Raw genomic sequence first — 13396 nt, forward strand, 5'->3', positions numbered from 1 at the left:
TTAGAGGACAATGTGTGTCGAGTGTTTAGCAGACTGCCTGGCACATAGTAAGGACTCAAGAGGCGTTAGCTATTTTTATCATAAATCATAAAGGACGAAATGACTTCAGTGAGATGATGCAGCCTTTTTAAAGCATTTAATCCTGTTGGGTTTTTCCATGTAGACAAAGGAGCTGAGCAACTTTGTCAGACCTGGGCTCTAACATGAGGGGTGGGTGGGGTGGGGGGAACTACTGGTTTATGGCAAGAGTGTCGGGTCTGGGGTGGACCGAATGGCCCTCAGCTATGGAGGATGGCTTCGGATGCAGTTAGACAGAGACCTGTCACAGTCGCTTATCCTCCCTGATGGTAGAAGGCGGGTGGCAGGTGTGAGCACTCAGGAGGGAGTTCTTAGCCTAGCTCCACGGAGCAGCCCGCAGCTGTGCTTCGAGGCATTGTGGACCTCCACACCTAGAGCGTTGACTTGCATGCTTCTTTTGGAAAAAAGCAGCTCTTGACATTCTTTAAATTCTCTGAGAGTTCCACAAGCCCCCCCAAAGCTAAGGATCTCTGTTGTGTATTTGCCCTCTTTCATCCTGGGAGCGGGGAGAAGTCTCGGAGGGTATGCAGAAGACTTTGCTTATGGATGGAGTGGTGCATCCTTTAAATCTATATAACAAATTATTTTATTTGGTCATTTTAAACATTAAGACAGTAATAGTATGCAAGTAGTTTCTATAAATGATTTAATTTAATCCTCACATCAACTTTGAATGGTATTCTTATTCCTCTTTTAGAGGGTTTTTTAAATTTGTCCAAGATCATACAGCTAGGAGGGGTGGATTCACACGGCATCTGTCTGATTCTACTTTTGGTGCATTTTTACATTTCCTCTACAGTGTGTCTTTCCACGTGGACTTGTGTAACATACAGGTCCTTCCATCACGTGTCATGAGTCCTACTTTTTTCCCCTCACAAAATATTTCTCTCTAATGAGGCTAAAACAACTCTCACTGTCCACTGAGATTAAGAAGGCCATCCAACTGGTCTGTTTAGGGATGGCTGCTGGCCAAGTGGTGAGGTGACCCAATAAAAGCCATTTATTGTTTTAGGTGGACACATTCTCCAGAGGCAGAACCCAAGGGTTTCTGCACTGATGTCCTTTAGACTGTGATCACGTGGGAGCGCCTTTAGATGCCCCTGGTCCAGAGAATGCACCCACAGGCTCTGCCTCCAGGAAAAAAGCCTGTGGGTCCCTGAAAAGGTGACCTGGGATGGAGGGTCTGGCCCAATTGTTAAGAACTAACTTCAAAAAGATCATGCCTGTCACTTCTGAGACTCATTTTGAACAGTAGCCATGACCTCTCTTCAGTTCTGGGGTGTATGTCAGTAAAGCTTGTGTGGGTGTGTGCGTACCCTTGCACTCACGGCTGGGGGGTGAGGGGCTTCCTCTGGTGAAGGAATTTGAGAACCAACCTCCTACATCAGGGTAAACCAGACAGAGTGGGGTCTCGCTGCTGCACTGGGGCACAATTTCTGGGACAGATGCACTGTTCCAGTTTGCGCTTTTTAGATCTCCGTTTGTTGAAGGAGTTTCCATGGTTTTCAAAGTGCCCCCCAGATCCCTCGAAGGAATCTGCTGAGGGACTTGGCTCAAAGGCTATGGGAGTAATGTGTTTTGACATCTTTTTGTGTTCTTCTTATGCAACTCCATTTGACTATACATTCTTTTAAAAGGATTTTCCTTTAGGACTCAACAAGCTGATTGTAAAGATTATATTAAGGAAAAATAAGATGGAAACAGCTAAAAAAAAAGGAAGAGTGAAGTGGTAGATCCACCATTGCCAGATCTTAGGACACATAGCCACCGCCATGACAAAAAACTACAACCTTGTGGGATCAGCAAATGTGCAAAGGAAATAGACCGGATGGACCACAGTGTGAGCCAAGGAATCCACTCGGCGCTGTTTAATGGGGGTCACATGGCAGTGAGTGTCTCAACATGGGGGAGAGGGGACAACTTCATAGCCAGAGCTGGGGTAGTTGGAAAAGATGATATAGAGTCAAAGCTCACTTCACTTACTAAACTCACACACAGATTGATTAAATACAAAAAAAAAACACATCCGAGAAAAGCTGGTAAAAAAGAGATTCTAGTTTTATCATATCTATAGAGGAAAAATAAGCTTCCTCTGGCTCATAGCAATAGATAAAAAGCACAGCAAAGAAGAATTACGAAGTTGACAATATTGAAAAAGTTAAAACTTCCATACAATAACAAAATTAATGTAAAAAGAGGAGCAATGGTTTGGGAAAAATTTATATAATTGTGAGTAAAGTTTAATATCTATAATATTTAGAAAGCCCATTGTAATTTATAATAGATTAATAAAGGATTTCAGTGGACATTGTGTACAATAAAAATACAAATGGTGGACAAAAACTTCATCAAATCAAAATAACGTCAATGTACTAATTTGTGTTCACCAGATTTGCAAAATTTTGAAAAATACTATCCAACTTTGGCAAAATTTTGTTGAAGTTAGTATACACAGAAATATCAAAAGCCACAAAAATGCTTATGCCCAATGACCTAACAATGCTATTCCTGAGAATTTATCCCAAAGAAAGAATTCAGAGTAAGAAAAAAATTTGTATATTTTAAGATGTTCATTGCAGTGTTCTTGATAAAAACAATAAATTGAAAATGGCTAAAACACCTTAGAATATGGTAATATTAAAGACAATTATGTCAACATGGTGAAAAAATTAATAGAGTAGAATAGAAATAGTAATAAAATAAATATGGTAATATTAAAGACAGCATGGTGTGAAAAAAAGACAATTATGATGCAGTAGCGTAATGGAATATTATTCAGACAAGAAAACAATAAAATAAATACAAAAAAATCACAACTTAGAAAAGTGTTTGATATAATAGCTCAAAGTCGTACACTGATCACAGCAACAGAACAGCGTGTGTGCACAGAGATGTGCAATGAATACAGGGGGATGCTCAGCAGTGGGATAGAAATCACCTAGGGTTTGGTGATAGGATTAGGAGAATAGACTTTATTTTGTTAAAAATTCTTTATAAATTTGTTACTTAAATAATGAATTTTATATTGAAAATAAAGAGACTGAAACAGCAAAAAAAAAGTAAGAAAGAAAGAAAGCAACAATAAAGAAAGGAAAACAAAGGCAAAGCTTTCAACAAGCCTGTGCTCTAAAACCTACTTTGTGAGCTCTTCTCTGTGTGCTTGTATTTCTAATTTCCTGGTCTCTTTACGCTAGAAAAGTCTTCCAGGTCATTTGGCTTGTTCTGCTGGTAATGAAAAAGAAGTTTTCAGGCATCTAGCCGTCTTGTTCCAAATGCTGTCAGGGCTGGAGCCAGCTCCCCTGGCGTGCCCTTACACCGTTTCCTGGGCCTCAAGGTTAGGGAATTAATCACGTAGGCAATGAAGTGAATAAAGAACAGTGTTTACAATTCCGGAACTGCTTGCCCTCTGCTGAACTCTGGTTGCTTATTTGCTCTTTGGCAGAAAAATGGGTGGCTGCAGGTTCAAAATGAATCTAGTCCTCCTCCTTATAGGAGAGGACCCCCACCCTCCTCCAGGCTTGCTTACTCATTTTGAGCCATATGTCATCTGGAGCATGTTAATTTGTCTTAGATGGCCTTGATTGCAGCTGCCACTTGCTTTGTTCCAGGGCAAATATCAGAAAGAACTGTGCAGTCCTCAGGGACTCGGCTCATCGCCTGCAAACTGCTTCCGTGTCTGGCTTCCACATCGTACATTCTCAAATCTGGCTGTACCTGAGAATCAACTATGGAGGGTGTTAAAAATACAGTTTCCTTGACATCACCCTTGGAGGCCCTGAATCAGCAGGGCTGGGGGGAAGCCCAGAAATCTGTGCTTTTACCAAACTCAGCAGAGAATTGTACATGAGGCCAGATTTGAGAATAACTGATCCAGACTCTTCAAGACTTTGCTTGGCCTTCCTGTCTTCCCTCTCTGCCATAAATATTTATGAAGCTCCTACTATGTGCCAGCACACTATTTTTTTGTATGGGGTTGCCCAAACACAATCATGTTCACCACTAAATTGTAGAGCAAAAGTGGGCTCCCCAACTCAATGAAGTAAAGATGTCAGTTCTCCCCAAATTAATTTACTATTCTAATGCAATTAGAATAATTGGTCTAATAACAATTAGGTCTAATGCAATTCCCATCAGATTCCCAGCGAGATCTTTTGTAGACATAGACAAGATTATTCTAAAATTCAGTTTATAGTTTTTATTTAATATTTAAATATAATTTACCTTATATAAATAAAAATATTCCTGAAATTTATAGGAAGATGCACAAGCCCTAGAATAGCTAAAAAATCTTGAAAAGTAGAATAAAGTGTGAGGAATCACTGTACCTAATATTAAATCTTACTATGTAGCTACTGTAATGAAGACCGGGTAATATGGCAGAGGGATAGACACACAGATAATGAAGTAGAATAAAGAACCCAGAACAAGACCCACACAGATATTCCCTACTGATCTTTTGACAAGGTGCAGAAAAAATTTTATGGAGAAAGAACAGCCTTTTAACAAATGGTCTGGCACAGCTGGACATCCGTAGGCAAAAAAAAAATGAAAATGGACCTAAACTTCACACCCTTTACAAAAATGAACTCAAAATGGATCGTGGAGTTGAATGCAAATGTAAAATTGCAAGACTTGTAGGGAAAAAAAGGAAAGAAAATCTTTGGAATCTAGGGCTAAGAAAAGAGCCTTAGACTTGACAGCAAAAACATAATCCATAAAAGTGAAAATTGATACATTGGTCTTTTGGTCTGTGAAAGATGCTATTAAGAGGATGGAAAGACAGACCTCAAACTGAGAGAAAGTTTTTGTAAACTACATGCCCTACGAAGGAGTAATATCTAGATATATAAAGAACTCTTAAAACTCAACAGTAGGAAACCTAAAATCCAATTAGAAAGCAGGCAAAAGACACGAACAGACATTTCATGGAGGATGATACACAGATGCCAAGTAAGCACATGAAAAGAGGTTCAATTTTGTTAGTTTTAGGGAAATGCAAACTCAAACCACAATAAGCTATCTCTACACATGTATCAGAATGGTAAAATAAAAAACAGTGACAAGAGCAAATGCAGGTGAGGATGTGGATGAAGTGGACCACTCAAACGTTGCTGGCAGGAAGGTAAAATGGCACAGTCACTCTGGAAAAACAAGTTTGGCAGTTTCTTATGAAAAAGTAAATGTGCAGTTACCACAGGACTCAGCAGTTGCATAGCAGGCATTCATCTCAGAGAAATGGGAACATGTTCACACAAAAACCTGTACTTGAATGTTCATCGCAGCTTTACTTGTAATAGCCAAAAACCGGAAACAGTCCAGGTGCCCTTCAACAAGGTAACTGTGAACCTTTAATACCCCTGTGGATGGATCTCTAGAGAGTTATGCTGAGAAAAAGTCAGTCACGTAAGTGTGAACAGTATGGTTCCATTTATACAACATTCTTTTTTTTTTTTTTCAGTGGAGGAAAGGATAGTCCTTTCAACAAATTATGATGGAACAACTAGATATCCACAGAGGGGGAAAATGAATTTCAGTGCTTCCTCATACCATATATAAAAATGAACTCAAATGGATCACAAACACAAATGTAAAAACTAAAATATAATACTTCTAGAAGAAAAGAAAATATCTTCATGACTGTGACAAATACAAAGATTTCTTACACAGGATACTGCCTAGATTTTAAAATTCAAAGGGCTTTGGAGTCGGGTAGACTCGAGTTCTGGCACTGATAATATTTAAGCCTTTAGTCTACTTATTTTATTACACTAAATTCAAGTTTCCTCTTCAGTAAGTCTTTTCATAAGGATTAAATGAAATACCGCACAGTCATGCACTGTGTAACATTTCAGTCAATTACAGACTGAATATACGATGGTGGTCCCATAAGATTACTACCATATAGCCAAGGTGTGTAGTAGGCTATCCCATCTAGGTTTGTGTAAGCGCACTCTATGATTTTTGCACAATGTTGAGATCGCCTAATGATGCATTTCTCAGAATATGTCCCCATCGTTATATACATGACTGTATATAAAGTATTTATCACCTTGCTTATTGCATAGTATACCCACAAAATTATAGCTATTAATATAAACAAAAGTGGCTGTCACATTCATGGACTTCTGTAAGATTTGCCTAGATTCTAGCCCGATTCTGCAATTTTCAAGCATCTCAAGTGAATAACAGACAGGTAGAACATTGAAGCTGAGGCTTGCATTTTCTTAAGCTGGAGTTCCTAAAGTTCTGGTCATTAAAAAATGTGATACATTGAATGTCATTAAAACAAAAATTTCTGCTTTTTGAAAATCACCTTTAATAAAATGAAAAAGCAAACCACAGACTGGGAGAAAATATTCACAATACATATATCTGATAAAGAACTTATATCTCAAATGCTTATCATTCAATAAGAAGAAGACAAACAACCCAATTTAAAAATGGACAAATTATTTGAACAGACACTTCTCAAAAGATCTACAAATGGCCAATAAACACATGACAGTACACGCAAGATCACTGGTTATTAGAGCCATGCAAATTAAAACACAATGCAGTACTACTACACAGCTACTAGAAGGGCTAACATTCCAAAAGATGGGCATACCAAGTGTTTGCAAGGATTTTGAGCAGCCAAGACTCTCATACATGGTGGGAATATAAAATGGCACACCCACTTTGGACAACAATTTGGTAGTTTCTTATAAAGTTAATCATACACTTAGCATATAATCTAGCAATTCTACATCTAGGTATTTGCCCAAGAGAAATGAAACATATATGCATACAAAGAGTTAAATATGAGTGTTAATAACAACTCTATTCATAATGGGCAAAAATTGGAAATAGAATCTATCAGCAGGTAAATGTATAAACAAATTTTAGTAAAATTGGAATTACTCAGTAATAATAAGGAAGGAGCTACTTATGCACATCAATCTAAGAGGCGTTTCAAAACTTTAATTTTTTAGTTAAAAAGCTAGACACAAAAGAGTGCATGCTACATGATTTCATTTATATGAAATTTCAAAACAGGAGAAATTCATACATAGTGACAGCTGAATAACATTTGCCTTTGATGGAGGGTGGAGAGAGAATGACAGCAAAGGGACATAGGTGAATGTTTCGGGGTGATGAAAATTTTCTTTATTTTGATTGGGTTACTAGTTGCACGGGTACCCCTTTGTCAAAACTTACCTAACAATACACTTAAGTGAATGTATTTTATTACATGTAAATCATATATGAATAAAATTGATTTAAACTGTAAAAACCCAAACTATATAGTATATGTTTCTTTGATCATAAAACTAATTTCCAATTGATACTCCCTCCCCATTGGCTATGAAAGAAGGAGATACCTAATAGACTTGTGTTGCTCACATATTGGTGACTTGTCTGAAATGCTAAAGGGGAAATCAAAGGAAGTCAAAGTGACAAAGGTATAGAAATGGAGAATAGGTTCATGGTTACTGTAGGTTTAAGGAGCGAGCAGGGTAGCGGGGGGGGGGGGGGGGGGCAGGTGGGCCGGAAGTGGGTGTGGTTATAAAAGGGCGTCAGGAGGGATCCTGATGGTGATGGAGCTGTTCTGTATCTTGACTGTGGTGGTTAATACATGAATACCCATGTGATAAAATTGTGTAGAACTTAATACACACACACGAGTACAAGTAAAACAGAAAATCTGCACAAGAGGCTGGGATTGCATCAATGTCAGTATCCCAGTTGTGGTATTGTACTAGTTTTGTAAGATGTTACATTGGGAGAAACTGGGTAAAGGGGACAGGGAGTCATCTGTATTATTTCTTATAACTGCATGTGAATCTATAATTATCTCAAAATAAAAAGTTTATTTAAAAAAAATGGTCCTCCATACTCTGCTTCCACCATCATGGCTGCTCCACACATTGGCAGGGCGGGGTCTACAGAAAGGGACCCAACCATTGACCGAGAGTGAGCGTGCTCAGCCTCCGCTGCTCACTGTGTCTGAACAGCAGCCCATCTACATAATCACTGCCACGACCGTGGCACTTGTAGTATTTTTTCATAAATTACAGCTCTGTCCTTCAGCTACACAGGTCTCTGCTGCAGAATAAAGAACTCAGCTTCAGAGTCCATCATGGAGAAAACGAGAAGACTACTGGAACAGCTCTACATGCCTCTGCCCTGTTTTCAGTTTGACACCCATTCACCGAGCACTTACTGCACAGCAGGCTCTGGGTGGGGCTCAGGGGATAGGATGGGTGTGGATGGTGATTGCCCCCAGCAGCCTGCAACCTGCGAAGGAGGAAAACTGCAAACACATCGCTATACTCAATGGGAATAATGCTGTAATGATGGTATAGAGGTAAGTGGTGTAGAGAAAATAGGGGTTTTTCCCAGGAGGAAACATTAATCCTGCCTGAGGGGAGGGATGGGGATGGGGTATCAAGGCCTTCCTCTCAGAGGAGTCGTGTAAGCACTGAGGGGCACGGGGAGGAGGCAACGAAGATGGCCCCGTGTGACAGAGTGAGCAGGCGGCAGAGAGGCAGGAAGGAGATGGGATGGGCACAGAGTGTGAACTAAACTTGGCTTTTCAGCAGGTATTTGTTGTAATCAGAACTCTCATCAGAAAGATTAGTCTGGTCTAGGGGCTGGGAGAGCCAAGAAGTAATCAGGTCACCTTGGAGACCACAGCCGATTCCCAGATCAGAAGGAATGGTGGGCCCATCGACTGAAATGGGGACTATCGAGGAATATCACATTTGATGATCACTTTGGTTTTGTATATTTTGAATTTGAGACATCTCTGGATATGAGGTACTCCAGAGGGATATTTTCAGTAAGGCAGGGTCATCTTGAATTCCGTTGCAAGGGGTACAGTTACGGGGACTCAAAATAATGCTAAGGTGTGGCTCTCTATATGAGAGATTCTGCAAAACGGACCCTAAAGACAGCTATGCTATGAAACTCTTAACACATAAAGGGAGCAGCAGGTGGGGGGCAGTTTAAAGGTAAGTGTAAATGGACACATCTCATGGGTGTGGATGGATGAGGGAAGGAGAGAGAAGGATGTGGTGTCTCCTCTGTCCTTCTTCATCAGACTCCTCATTGATTGACAGACACGCCCTACCACCACGCCCCATCTCTTTGATAAGAAATTGCTGAGATCAGCAGTCAAAGTTTTCTATCTCCAAATCAGTTCCTAAAACCAAACCTCCTTATTCTCGATGCCTACAGAGTAGACCATTAGTTGTTTATTCAGCATCCTTTCCTTTCTGCCAGGGTAAGACCCAGTTGGATTAAAGGCAATTCTTTTTGCTAGTGATAGAACTGATGATTAAATTTAAGCCAGTGAAATATAAGCAGATATTTTGCAGGAACTTTCAAGTAGTTCCCCATGCATCTTTGGGAAAGTTTCCAGAAAGCGGTTATTTATCTACTCCACTGGATAGCTTCTGAAAGCCTTACCTTGACTGCAAGAGAACCAGTCTTAAGATGAAGCCAAATGAAATCAACATTGTGGATAACAGGGCAAAAATATGGAACGAGTCTCGGTCCTGGTTGACATAATTGAGTTGCTGAATGGATCCACCTGGAACCCTACCCTACAGTGGGACTTGGCGTTCTCACGCCATCAATCTACTCATGTTTAAGCCGGTTTGACTTGCAGCCAAAACCTCCTAACTTATATAAATTAACTGCCTTTCTCCCAATTCTATCCTTGGGGGCCCTCTAAGTCTATGACTCAAAGACAGAGACGTTCGCCAAACCCGATCTTTTTGCATTTCTGTTTCCCTACCAGGCTTGCCTTTACTGGAATTTTTGAAATTTCCTTCTATCATTTTGAACCAGAAGCCTGACTGTCCACCTGTGTTAGTGAGGATACAATCCTTTTCCTAAAGTGCTCAGTGAGAAGCGGGGAGTCTTAACTATACCTGTGGGTAGAGACTACTCTTGATGGAAGAGCTTTGTCAGAACCTGCTACGTTTCAAGCTCTGTGCCAGGAAGTTTGTGTTTGTAAACCACGTTTACCCTCTACCGCAGCCCCGTGGGTTGGGTATCTGTGGTGGTCACACAGGGCTCCTTGGCGGTAGAGCGGGGCTATGTGACTTGTTCTGACCAAACAGCTGTGATCAGAAGTAATGTGAGCCACTTCCAGACTGGGGCATTTAACTGTGGAGCCCTCCCAGCTCCCTTTCCATCGGCCACAGTGATCACAATGTGGGAGAATCTGGGTGCCCCACCAGCCTGCGAGTTGAAGTCAGGGGGCGCGAGCAGAGCTTCTAGACGACTAGCACCGGATATGTCCTGAGAGCAAGAATCAAACCTTTACTGCTCTAAGTGACTAAGATTTGAGGTTCATTTATCCTAGCAGCGCAATCCGGTTTATTCTGACTCACATATTATTAGGTTCATTTTTATATATGAGGAAACTGAGACTCAGAGAGGATTCAGTAATTTGTCTGAGGTCACAATAGTGGTACTGAAACCCGGGTCACTCTGGAATCAAGCCCATGCCCTTCTCTCTCAGTCACGATGCCTCCTTAAGGACTTGGCAGAATGGGGAGAATGAGTGGCTTTCCAGACTGTATTAGAAAGACTTTGAGAGACGAGAAAAAGTGAGAAATTCTTTTACTCTGGAAGATTCTCTAAACATTGCATATCAACGTTCTTAGCTCTCACCAAAAAAGTCTCCTCTTTCACCGTGCCTCTCCACACCACTCCCGAAGACAGCATGCTAAGAGACAAATAAAAACATGGACTCCCTTGTTTATATCCTTTGATGGCTAATCCTATAAGACAGCATTCAAATTCCACAGCATAGTACACAAAACACCCCAGGATCTGGCTACAGCCCGGTTCTCCAATTCCAATTCCATCTCTTGACTATCCCTCAAACTCTATCTCATGCCATCTTTTGGAGCCGCATATAGGACCCCAGAACATGCCATGCTCTCTCACGTTCCCTCCTATGCTTCTCTGTGCCAGTCATATCCATGTAGCACACTCTCCCGTCTTCATTCAATTGACATCTACTCATGCTTTAAGAGTCACCTCCTCTGGCAAGCCAGCAGCACTGGTGATCGCCCACCCACGGTCTTATAAGGATTTAGAGGGTAAGGAAGCCAGGAATGGAGAATTCCTCTGAAAAGAGTTGTTGGAATGCCACGGTATTTCCCTTCCACACCTGTTTCCCCTCGTTGGTGGGGGAAGGGGGGAGAGAGGGTAATGCTTCTCCTTCACTTCTGCCCACAGGAGAGGAACTTTAAGAGAAGAATTCATAAGGCTTGACATATGTCTCCTGCAATTCGGTGGTGGTGGGGAACACAAGGGCTTGGTGTCTGACCCGTAGCTGAGCAATCTAAAGGTGAGAGGTGATGGCTGAAACAACATGCCTGGTGGGAGAACAGAGAGAACGAGGACTGCCCCAGGGGTGAACTGCTGACACCCTTGGTAGAGTAAGGACGTGTAAGCCTTTCTTATAGCCGGGTGGACCTATGGGCAGGGCACAGCCTGGAGCCGCCCAAAAACAAGCAGGGATGGTGTGGACCCACAGAGAGAGAGATCCAGAGCCTCAGCACACACAGAGGATGCATTGGCGAGAATCACACATAGGCACCTTCCCGTGGCTAATGAATTACATGAAGGTAATAGTTCCTTGTTGAGTTGGGAGGTAGAAGGTAAAAGGCTCTTCTTCCCTTTGAGAAGCCCCTCATTGGGGCACAAAACCAAGTCTGCATTTTGGCCTCCACTTACCCATTTGCCTGGAACCTTTATTCATGACCCAAACTACATAAACACATTGGTACCCTGGGGTGGGCCCATGGAAGGTAGGAGCGGAGGAGGGCGTTGTAAACAGCTGGCCAGAGGCAACATCACCCAGGCAATGGGGTTGCACTTGGAGACCTCTCCCAGGAGAATTCTTGGGGAAACCACAAGATCCTTTCTCAGGACAAACAGCCAGCTGTAAATACTCGCCGAGCACAGAGGGCCCAGTGCTGGATTCCCATTGCAGAGGTGTCAGATGCTGAGTCTGGAGGGTAGGATGTGAGGGTGATGCTCAGTGAGAAAGGGGAAACTGACATGCCCATTTCCTGTGCCTGTTTCCAGCTCAAAGGAGTCCTGGCCTCCAGGCGGAGAGAACCTAACAGATAAGAAGTCAGAGGGAGTCTTACACTGAAATGAGACTGTTCCAGGTGCTCAAAGTTATGGACCTGTCCAAGATTTTACATGCAAGGGCCCAGGAAAAAAATGCACCTGGGCATTGCGTTTGAAGGGCATTGGAAAGAAACAAAGAAGTCATCTCCCGCATGCAGACGCAATAAGATGGCCACATCTGTATTCTTGCTGCAAAGCCCAGGGCTTCACAGAGACCAACTGGTAATACAGGAGGATTGAAAGGCAAGAATCCAGCTCCTCTCTTAGAATTTGGCAGTGTTTGCAGTTCGCTTTCTGCCACTTCATGATTTTACTGTTAATAAGCAGAGCTGGGAGTGGAAGGCAGGACATTCACACACAAGAGTTTGTGGCAGGCTCTCCTGCCGACTTAGCAGCACTCTCCCATGGAAGGCTAAGGAGTCTCCTCCTTGTGGTGTGCCCATGCAGAGCGATGGGCTGGTTGAAGCTCTGTGAGTGGACCAATCAATTCATATTTATTGGGCATCTACCATGTACCAGGCCGAGGGACTAGAGAGCCAGGAATTCACAACGAGGTAATTGCATGTCCTTCTGCTCTTTAAATAAAATAGTTTTCGGCCTCCACTGGGATTTTTATTGGCCTTCGACTTTCCACATTTTATTTTTATAGAGTCTTTTATGTGAAGTGTTTCAAAGCTGAGCAGAGAGAAAGTAACACACAGAAAAGGCCCCACAGCTGCTTCTAAGCTCACGGTCCTTATCCACTTGCACTTGGTGGTGCCAGGCGTGAAGAACACCAACCAAAAATAAACCGGGCTGCAAAACAGAGGCCCATACCATGGTGGATCCTGTGGAAGGGTGCTGTCACTGACGGGGTTCTTTTCTTTCTGTCAGTGTTTCTTGTTCTTAGTTATCTGTTCTTCCCTGGCCCAAAGCCAGGTTTAGAAAACCCTGAACTGATCATGGGCCTTGAGGATTGTGAAGAAGTGACTTTGGTCCTGAGATCCTGGGTGTGAGCTGTCCACTGGGGTCTGGGAGGCCCTCATGAGTCCTCTCTGATTGTGTCTAAGACCCGTGGCTTGGGATGAGGGGCCATTTTGGCAGTAAATTCCCGCACTTGAAAAGGGGCAGATGGGCCCCACCTCAGCAGAGAGCAGGCATTTGCCTGGCCCTCAGGGTCCATCCCAGAGGGAGTCCA

General features: G+C 42.3%; 1 protein-coding gene across 1 annotated transcript in view; it reads left to right on the plus strand.

Annotated features, from left to right (window-relative positions):
• Window positions 1–1768, plus strand: part of FRMPD2 (FERM and PDZ domain containing 2) — a 122541-nt gene extending 120773 nt beyond the window's left edge. Inside the window, exon 30 of the mRNA XM_070615847.1 lies at window positions 1716–1768. The gene's annotated coding sequence lies outside the window, so the exon portion shown is untranslated. The remainder of the gene's footprint in view (window positions 1–1715) is intronic.
• Window positions 1769–13396: the final 11628 nt, after the last annotated feature.

The sequence above is a fragment of the Equus przewalskii genome, chromosome 1 (genome assembly GCF_037783145.1).
Source record: "Equus przewalskii isolate Varuska chromosome 1, EquPr2, whole genome shotgun sequence".
Lineage (NCBI taxonomy): Eukaryota > Metazoa > Chordata > Mammalia > Perissodactyla > Equidae > Equus > Equus przewalskii.